Here is a 10,805-nt window from a genome sequence, read left to right as displayed (position 1 = left end):
TATAGTAGAAAAAAAATAATTACTAAAAAATCTTAATAATAAATTTATCAGCTTATAATGATAAGTTTTAGAGTAGAGAATGATAACCTCTAAAATTTGTTTTGTAATTTTTTTTTTCGAAACTTCATTATAATTCTCGCTTATGAATTTTCATAAAACCAAAATTTAATAATATACCAAATGTTCAATGACATCAAATTGTCCATAGTTTATATATAAATCGATTTGCTCCAAATGTAGTTTAGGATTTCAGTGAAAATTTCTTTACAAGTCCTCTTACAATATTTACAAGTCAAATTGAGAAGTTTACAACTTGTTATATACAATTTATCCATGTAATAATTTAAACTTAATGAATTTATTAGTGATTATTTTTTTAACACAGGCTTATATTTAATTTATTTTCTTAATTTTAAGTGATAAATAATATAACTTATTCTAAACTCTATACTTTGCAAGAGAGACCAAGGTTGATTGTGTTCTGTTTTTTTTTTTTTTTGGTGTGTTCAAGAACTACTAGTATTATGGTACATGCTAGCTTCCATCACACCAATTTACTGGAAGCTTTTTGTCTACCAATACAAGTGAGCATGAAACCTTCAAGATTGAATTTGAAGTAGCGATTTGGATATAAGAGGTGGAATTGGTTTCAGTGGTCATCAATCATCATTAAGAGTGATGAATATGGGAACCTGGACCATCCACATTTAATTTCGAAGATTTAGATTTGATTTTTTTAAATTTTCTTACATTTTAAAAAATTACTTTAATGTGTAAAAAATTTAAAATAAATATAATCATATCTTAACTATTATTTTTTTAAAAATAATTTTTTATTTGAAAATTATTAGTTAAAAATTTTTAATTTAGACTATTGAAATTATATGTATACGATGGAGATATCATCACAATAATAAATATGACGATGCTCATTGTTGCCATGAGGAAAAAAATTGTCTTAAGCGCAAGTGAGCGTGATTGTGTGTGAGTACGCTATTGGTGAAAGCTCATACCTTTAAAGCTACACCAATAACTGGTAATGCGTCAATGTCATTCATAGATATCAATCAAAGCTTACCTTATTCATCCTGCGACTGGGTTTATTTTCATATGTTCAAATTTTATTAATATAAAAACCCTAATTTAGGATTGTTGAAAAAATAAATAACAATAAAAAAAAAGTACGTAAAAAGAAGGAGAAATAGCTAAAAAACTCAATGAGTGGAGGCGAGTTGAAATAGATGATAGCCTCTAAATTCTAATCGTATTGTTGGCAGGGACATATTGAGAAGGTAAACATATTCACGATGTCCATCAGTTTGGATATATTGTTAATATCATTTTTTTTTGCCAAAAATATCCTTTTATATCAATAAGTAGGTTCATTATTTGAATTCAAAACTGGTTTAAATATTTGTCATGTATACTCAATATCTGTTTATTTTGGATTAAATTATGAGTTAATCCATAGATAGTATATGCATATATATATATATCCATTTAATATATACGGATTATCTGGATAATATAAATTAAATTATATATTTGATTTATATTATATTTAATCAGGTGATTATCCTAATTAATCGACACAGTCAACTGAAATGTATTAATCTTACTTGATTATTCCATTGATTGAGATATTCTCAAATTTTCAATAACTAGTTCGGCCCAGATCGGGTCCACAGTCCAACAATTATTAATTAAATATCAACGTGCTGTGAGGGAAGTTGAAATAAAGCAACGCACCAAACTGCTCACACGCGCACCGAACTACTCACACGCGCCCCCAACTGTTAACACACCTATTTTTTTTTCTTATTTATTTACCCTCTTATTACATTTTCTCATATATTTATTTTTATCTTTTTTACTTATTATAAGGGTATAATTGAAAAAAAAAAATATTTTTTACCTATTTATTGTTTTTAATTAATTTTAACTGATTTTTCATTAAACATAAATCAACTGATTTTTTTACTTAGATGTAAATTGATTATTTTGAGGCTTATAATAAAGATAGAAGAGAGTATACTGGCTTTTTTTTTTTCAAAAATTTTTTCTACACCAACATTTAGTTTGATAATACTCCTCCGGTTCTTAATATAAGACTCCATTTAACTAATTTGATTAGTTAAGGAAATTAGGTAAATTAGTTAATTATAAGAAAAGTGACACATTTTTCCTAAAACATTATAATCATCTTTCTTAATACCCCATCTTCCATTTCTACTTGATTATAGTTGAGGGAGTATTCATAGGGGTAATTTAGAGAAAATTGATAAATATGAGAAATGGGTCTTATATTTAGGACCAAAACCAACTTAAGAATTGGGTCCTATATTAAGGATCGGAGGAGTATTAAATAGCTGTTTAATATTATCCTTATGATTTTCTACACACTATCTCTCTCTCACTTAGAGCAAGAACATCTCATTTTTATTATTTAAACTACCTTGAGTTGTAATAGTTGCAGTAATTTAAAATTATATTTATACTGACAATAATTATAATTCCAGTAAAATTTATAATTTTATACCAACATTAACCACTTAGTAAAATTAAAATTAAAATGACAATTGTCTTTTTTTTCCCCTTTCCGTGGGATATTTCAAACATGGATTGTTTCTTCTTTAAGCCTGATTCAAAAATCAAAAGCACATTATAATTATAATGAATGAATATTTGGTAGTGATTTGATCGCATAAACAAACAAATAAAGACGATGATGGATTGATGACCAAGACGCTCGCTCATTTGCTTTCATGGCGTTTTTATTTTTTATTTTTCCATCTTAGCTTGTGTTAAATATTTTATGAATTCTTCAATCAGTAAAAGTATTTTATTTACTAGCCTTCCAATATAGGACATTCTTATCCAATATACGCCCTGGGAAAAAAGGTTAGGTAATTAAGATTTTAATTTTTTATAAGTTTACTTTTATTTAATAATACAGGAGGAATGGATATATTAATAAGGCAGAGCAAAATGATTTCAATGTACTCTAAGAATATTTTAAGCAAAAATATATTAATTATCCTTAAAATTCATGAATGCTTTTTCTATATTGAAATATAGGACTTTCAATAAAAACATCATATATTTGAGAGGAAACTAATTCTATATATTTTTTAAATTCTGAACTAAAATTACTTGTGAATTTAATATTTTAAAGTGACTTTCATGTTGTCTACATGTTTATATATCTACATAGTATAACAAAACGTATCACCATATATTACTTTTTTCTTTGTTACAGAACCAGATATTAATTCTAACTCTTAAATAATATAACTTGTACTGTTTCAAACTCTGTTCTTTGCAAGGGACATAGGATCATGGTTGCTTGCATTGTGTTATCGAGCCATCATGTTTTGAAAACAATTATATATATAAAATCATATAAAAGAGCTTAAATATTTTTTTTGAATTTTTATAAACAAGAGCCAGGTCAATTTATATTTCAAACTTGATCCAAATGACTTGTCTTTTTAAATTGTTTCAACTAAATTGTTTACGTGCCATCTCTGCATATTGACCATTTAGGCTGCACCTTTTATCACATATAACCTCAACAAGTTATCACCACTTGGGCTTGTTCTTTCAGTATGGTAGCTAGGTACAACATTCTAGTTTCTAGATTGATCACAACAGCTGGATATATTTCATTATCATTATTAATTTCCCTATAGATGATAGCCACACACAATAACAAATGTTAATGAAAAAGAGAGGAGAAAAATGGACCACATTGTGACAAGCATTTAATTTATCAATTATCAATTTACTTGTTTACCTATCATCAATGAGATATGAAGACGAGCTTGAAGTTGAAGAGTCAATAGATCTGTTGTCGGTTCATCTACTAGTCTATGTACATATCTCTATCTTATTACTATGTATTATCCTTAATATAAGAGCTAGTTGGACATTCAATTTAGTTCTAAGTATGAAACATTAATTCACTTTATCTCTCATATTTATTTATTTTTCTAAAATTGTTCTTATAGTGGTTGCACATGTTAAATGTTCCATTAAATAGTAGTTTTAGCTAATACACATAATTAACAAGGATAATACATAATTATTACAAATAACTAACTTAATAAAATTTCTTAATCTACTTAATTAGTCAACTAGTTCTTATATTAAGGATAAAATGTAGTATTAGGAAACCTTCAACTAGATGCCCTCTTACGATAGGTAAGTTCGCCTATACAAATAGCATTTTCCAGTCACTTTGAGTAAGGCTAAGGGAATTGCAATCTTACACTTTGATCAATAATCATGCAACGTGGAAGCTTTCTTTCTCTCTCTTTTTTTCTTTTTGGTATGAGTGATGACACGCATGATCAAATTAGTGATTTAAGCGCAAGAGATTATGATGCTCATCATGGTGATGACTGATGAAAATTGAAATCTGAACTGCTTTGACCTTGGGTGATTCAAATTTAATTTTTTTACTTTATTTTTGAAAACTATTTTAATCTATAGAGAAGTTAATTAATTAATCTATCTACTGTTAATTTTTTACTTAAAAATTGTTAGTTAAAAATAAATCATTGAATTTTATTGAGACAGCGTAGATCTTATTGCAGCTGTAAGGGTGACTAGCTATGTGTTGTTAGACTACGATATTATCGCACCAACTTCTTCTCTCATTTCACCCCGGCCAATTTATAATCTTTTGCCTCATCTTTTAATTAGTTTTAATCTAATAATAAATGGTCATGCTTCAATGTCATATAGAGATCAAATAAAGTTTCATCTAATTAAACTAAGTTGGTTTTCAAATGTTTGCGAATTTTATAAGTAAACGTCATAATACATGATTATATTACACATGAACGTGTGAGGGAAAACAAAGCATATCAACCTAGGATGTCACTTACATATACATGTATACAAATATACACACACGCACCTCTAAGTGCTCGTTTGCAAAGTGAAGGGCGTGCGTGTGTGCAAGGAACACAATTATTAAAATGTTATAGTGATAATAGAGCAGTTTGTAGTGACAAGTTTTAGAATAGTAAATAGCAGTTCCATACTCACTTATTATTGGGATTTATTAGTAATTATTTTATTTCATTGGGATCTTACTGTAATTCTTCCTTATATATATAGACACACACACAGCCATTCTGATCCTAAATATAAGTTACTTGCGGGGGATGTTTTGGTTGTACATACAAGTTACTTATAGTTTATTTATTGTTTGTTCTCTAATTTTACTCTTATTTAATTCTCACTGAAAACTCCAGGTAAAAAAAAATATCTCATGGAAAAGAGGGGGAAAAAAAAAGAGATATGATAATGATTGATTTGTATCGAGAGAGAGAGAGAGAGAGAGAGAGAGAGAGAGAGAGAGAGGAGAGAGAGAGAGATAGAGAGAGAGAGGAGAGAGAGAGAGAGAGAGAGAGAGAGAGAGAGAGAGAGAGAGAGAGAGAGAGAGAGAGAGAATTATAATAGGGGTAAAATTAAAATTTTTTGTCAATTTAATGCATTTTTTACATGAAAATATGATACAAGTGACTTAATTAAAGATCAGAGCGTTGTGTGTGCGTGTATTAAGATTTTCCATGCTAATACTTATCTTTGATTATTAAAGGGATGTTTAATAATGTTATCCTGATGATTCTCTCTCACTCACTCACTCGGCGAGAATATCTCACTTTTATTATTTAAACTGCCTTAAGTTGTAAGTTGCAACAGACAGTTTTAGTATCCGGTCAAAAAAAAACAGACAGTTTTAGTAATTTAAAGTTAAAGGAGCTAACCATTAATTGTTTATAGAAATACAAATCATCGCGTTTGGATTGTACTTTATACTGACAGTTAATTAAAGTTGGTCTTTAATTATCAATGTACTCGTTTACCGCGGGGAGCAGAAGCTTTGATCCTGGCCCAGGTTAAGACAAAAAACTCCTGGTCCCCTTTCTCAAGGATCAAGAAACAAGTTTTCAACTTACTATTGAATTACTATATCTTTTTTTGACCTTGATTGAATTACTATATCTAAAGATTATAAATCGGAAGAATTATAGTCAAGCCTCAAAAAACAAAAAATAATTACTAAAAGATCTCAATAACAACTTTATCAGCTTATAACAATAAGTTTTAGAGTAAAAAATAACAACTTTTAAGATTTGTTTTGTAATTTATTTTCTTTTTTGAGACTTCATTATAATTTTTCCTTATAAATTTTTATAAAACTAAAATTCAATAATATACCAAATGTTCAATGACATTAAATTGTTCATAGTTTATATATAAATCGATTTGCTCCAAATGTAGTTTAGGATTTCAGTGAAAATTTCTTTGCAAGTCCTCTTACAATATTTACAAGTCAAATTGAGAAGTTTACAACTTGTTATATACAATTTATCCATGTAATAATTTAAACTTAATGAATTTATTAGTGATTATTTTTTTAACAGAGGGTTATATGTAATTTATTTTCTTAATTTTAAGTCGTAAATAATATAACTTTCTAAACTCTATACTTTGCAAGAGAGACCAAGGTTGATTGTGGTCTCTTTTTTTTTTTTTTTGGGTGTGTTCAAGAACTACTAGTATTATGTAATAATACAGAACAAAACGGTGTTTTAATTAGACTCAACACAAAACAGAACCTACTTATAATAAAATATGTTTTGTGAACATGCTTTGAAAAAGCAAAAACTTGTTTTGAAAAACGTATTTAGTAAACATGATTGAAGATTAAAGCTTGGTTGATGCCATTTGTTTTGAAAACTATTGTAGAATCAAAATAAAAGAATATAAAGCATTTTTTTTTAATTTTTATCAATAATATTAAGCCTATTTACATTAAAAAATTTGATTTTCTTCTACACACAAAATTATGAGAAAATAGCATATGGAATTAAATTTAGAAAGATTAGAAACCAAACTCAAAAGCTAGAAGTTAATGTAAAGTTAAAGAGGATTAAATATGAATGTATTGATCTGGATTGTGATTAAAAATGTCTTTTTGAATGCTTAATAGGCATTAGGCATTGGTAATAAGAGAGCTTTAAGAGCAAGGAAGAGAGATAAGAATTAAAACTTAAAAAAGATAGCAATAACTAGGGGTGTTCAAAAATAAGTCTCATTCCAGTTTCCACCATACTAAGACGGGACATGACAAAAAATAGGATCGGGACAAAAAGGGCCATGAGACTGATCCCGATCCCGTCTTAGTGGTAATATTTTTTTATTTTTTCTCTTATTAAATGTTTAAGAAATGTGTAATACAAAATATTTATATTATAGCTTTTAGCACCTACGTAGTTGAGTGGTTATTATTTATTCAGAGGAATGATTTTGAACGTTAACCGAACCAGAGGGACCAGTGACCGGAGTCCCAAACGGCTTGTTTTCTTGTTGAAAACTGTTTTAAGAGTTGAGTCGGTTAGACCCAGCAAGAACCGGCTTTTGAGCTGGAAACCGTCATTAAAACGGCAACTGGAGCGGTTTTTGAAAAACTGAACGGAGAAGGAGGAGGAAGACAAGGAAGAAAGGGGAGGAGGAAAAAGCAGCCAGAGATTACCCAGAAATTTTTTTTATAATAATAGAAATAATGAAAAATATTGGCAAAAAAATCAAACGAAACTTGAGCCGTTAAGCTATCCATGCCCGTCAACTATGACTATGCTGGAGTTTGGGGTTCGAACAACTGGAGTTAGGACTTCAGATGAAGAAGGAAACAAAAATGACAAAAGGACAGGAGCAAAGAAGCACGTTTTACTGCCCGGTCTGCCCCACTATTTTTTTTTATCAATGTAAATAAATCTGACTTCTCACCCCTCAGGCTATCACTACCACACACATTCATCGAGGCAATTTTTTTTATCCTAGTTGAGAATTTTTTTTAGCCTTTTATAGGATACCTTCAGACATCTTTTTAAGTTTGAGATACTTATTTAGAAGAATTATAATGAGATCTTAAAAAAATAATTATAAAATAAATCTTATGATTGGTTATTTTTTATTTTGAGATTTATCATTGCAAATTATTTAAGTTGTTATTAAAAATTTTTTACTAATTATTTTTCGTTTTTTGAGAACTCATTATAATTCTCCCTACTTATTTTTCTTCTTTTTTTATATTTTTATTTTTATAAATTTCTTAGATCTATTTACAAATTTTTATTTCATTTTAATTTTTACCTAAAATAATTAATATAAATTAAACATGCGTTTTTATTATATTATTATCATCTAAATTTGTTTAAAGTTTATTTTTAAATTATTTGATAACTTTATATTTAATTTTTTAATGCATATATTATTATATAAGTATATAACATTATTTTTATCTAATTATTACATTACCGATCGGACCCGTATGAACCATGACTCATTAGTTTTTCTGGTTTAATGTCCGACTTCTAAAATATTGATTTAGAGCTTTATGTTACCAATTATTATTTATTTGAGTTTTTTATTTAAAATGTTTAAGCCCATAAAAGTAAAAAAGAAAATAAAAATATGCTTTCAAAAGGGCTAAACCCAAAGAACTAAAACTTTAAAAAAAAAAAAATCCATTACAATAGCCCAATTATAAGGCAAAAATATTTAAAAAAAAAAAACAAAACAGGATGTTCCTGTTCCGACTGAGACCGGGACAACACCGTGATGGTATGGGAATAGCCCTAGCAAGAACCTACAACCATATATATAATTGTCTTCTTTCTTCGCCAGCTAATTGGAAGATCTTCTTCATCCGGTAGAGATCATAACAGATGGATCCTTCTAATTTTTAATGCCTAATCAAATCCCAACGGATCCATCTCGAGATGTACCCATCATATAAATATCTTGTTTAAATACACATTTTCTTTTGCCTTTCAAATCATATAAATATTCTTTTTAAATTTTTTTTTCTGGCCCACAAGTTCAATATGCATATCATACGAGTATGAATATGATAATTAATTTATTACCCTTAGTCCTAATATTTCAGCCCGCTAATCAAGTGCTTTAAATGAACAATTTATATTATTATATGTTGTTAGAAGATAGCTGATTGAGCTGTTGAGTTTGGGCGATTATGGTTTCTTGGAGATGAACATGGTTGCGAGTGAAGTGATGACTGGTTGGAAAGATTATTTTGCTAAGTTTGATGGCAAAATGCCGATGGAGACTGGCAATGAAACGATTGAAGGGGATGGCTCAAAGGGAGAAGAAGATGAGGACTCTTAGATGAAAACTGCGAAGTTCCTGTCCCTAAAGTTTTCTGCTGAGGAGTATGCCATGTGGTGTAAACCTTGTATGAACTCTCTTATTGTGAAACTTTTAGGAAAGTCATTCAGGGTGGGTTGTATGAAGCAACGAATGGAGCGCATGTGGAGTAGTCCTCAAAAACTGATCAAGATTATGCCTTTAAATAATGGTTAATTCATTGTCTCTTTTTTTACTGCAGAGGATCGTGATTTTACCTTACAAGAGGGCTTATGGATGATTGGTGAACATTGCCTTCTTGTTCAACAGTGGCGCCCAAACTTCAATCCTTGGAAAGCTGATCATCATAAATGAATAGCCGTATGGATTCAAATCCCAGACCTTCCGGCCGAGCTATATAATCTTGAATCCTTACATCAGCTTGGTAATCTAGTAAGGAAAACGTTAAAAATAGATAGATAGAACAATGGCTTTTTCTGGAAAGGGGGGTTTTGCGCGAATCTGCATTGAGGTCGATCTACAAAAACCTCTGTTTCTTCCTTTGAACACTTTGGTGAGAATCACAAGATTGAGTATGAAGGTCTGCATCTCATCTGTTTTCATTGAGGACAGTATGGCCACCACATGGAGTGATGTCCTTACAAAGTTGAGTCCCAGAAAAAACCTTCCACGACTGAGGATGCCCCCTGCTCTTAGCCAAAGGGTAGCCCTAGTTAAACTCTGGTGACGAATGATCCTTATCTGATAAAGAGTAGAGTGATTGAATTTGCAGGAGGGATTTTCAGTCCTCACATGATTGTGAATAGAGATTTTAGCAAGAAATCAGTTAAAACAGATATGAGGGGATCTCAAGTAGAATCTGGGGGAAAGAAAGGTATGATTCTATGTGGGAATTCTGTAAAAGGCAAAGAGGAAACGATTATTGTTGATAATAAAGAAGGAAGGATTATGATAGGTATCTCCAGATTTTTTGGAGCAGAAATTAAGGAAAATATTAATATGGAGCAGGCATAGGTCCCCATTAGTGCAAAATGAAAAATAGTCAAGTGAAGAACCCACGGGAAGGAGAATAATTCTGGATTTAAAATTTATGGTCAACATGAGGGGAAACGAGATCTACAAAAAAATGAATTGCATGATCCAGTTAATTATTTTAATCCTTTCTCTGTACTTATGTCTGGGCCTACAGAAACGGCCCAACAAGTCCAAACTATTCAGACCGATGGTACTGTACATAACACACCTGCGATAGAGAAAAAAGGGCCAGAAGGTACGGGTATTGGTAATGGGTTGACTAAGCTTACAGGCATGAAAATGATTAGTGGGTCTGGAAATATAGAAGTAGGTATAGACCCTTTAATGACAAAGAATCCTCAGGATGGTCCTCTTACTAATGACAGCAGTCTGGGAGTCCCCTCCTAACTGTCCATTGATGGTTCTTAATGAATTTCCTATTTTGGAACTCTAGAGGGACTGGTGCTCGTACCTTTCCCAATCTCATTAAAAAGTTAACTTCATTTTACTCGTTAGACTTTGTTGCTTTATTTGAAACTAAATGCAGTGGTAATAAAACTAGTGAGATTTCTCATAAATTGGGCTTTTAGTACTCCGAGATTGTG

This window comes from Neltuma alba, unplaced genomic scaffold, assembly GCF_004799145.2.
Source record: "Neltuma alba isolate B1F8T4 unplaced genomic scaffold, ASM479914v2 tig00007525_pilon, whole genome shotgun sequence".
Lineage (NCBI taxonomy): Eukaryota > Viridiplantae > Streptophyta > Magnoliopsida > Fabales > Fabaceae > Neltuma > Neltuma alba.
The sequence above is the reverse complement of the archived record's forward strand: the minus strand, read 5'-3'. Positions refer to the sequence as shown.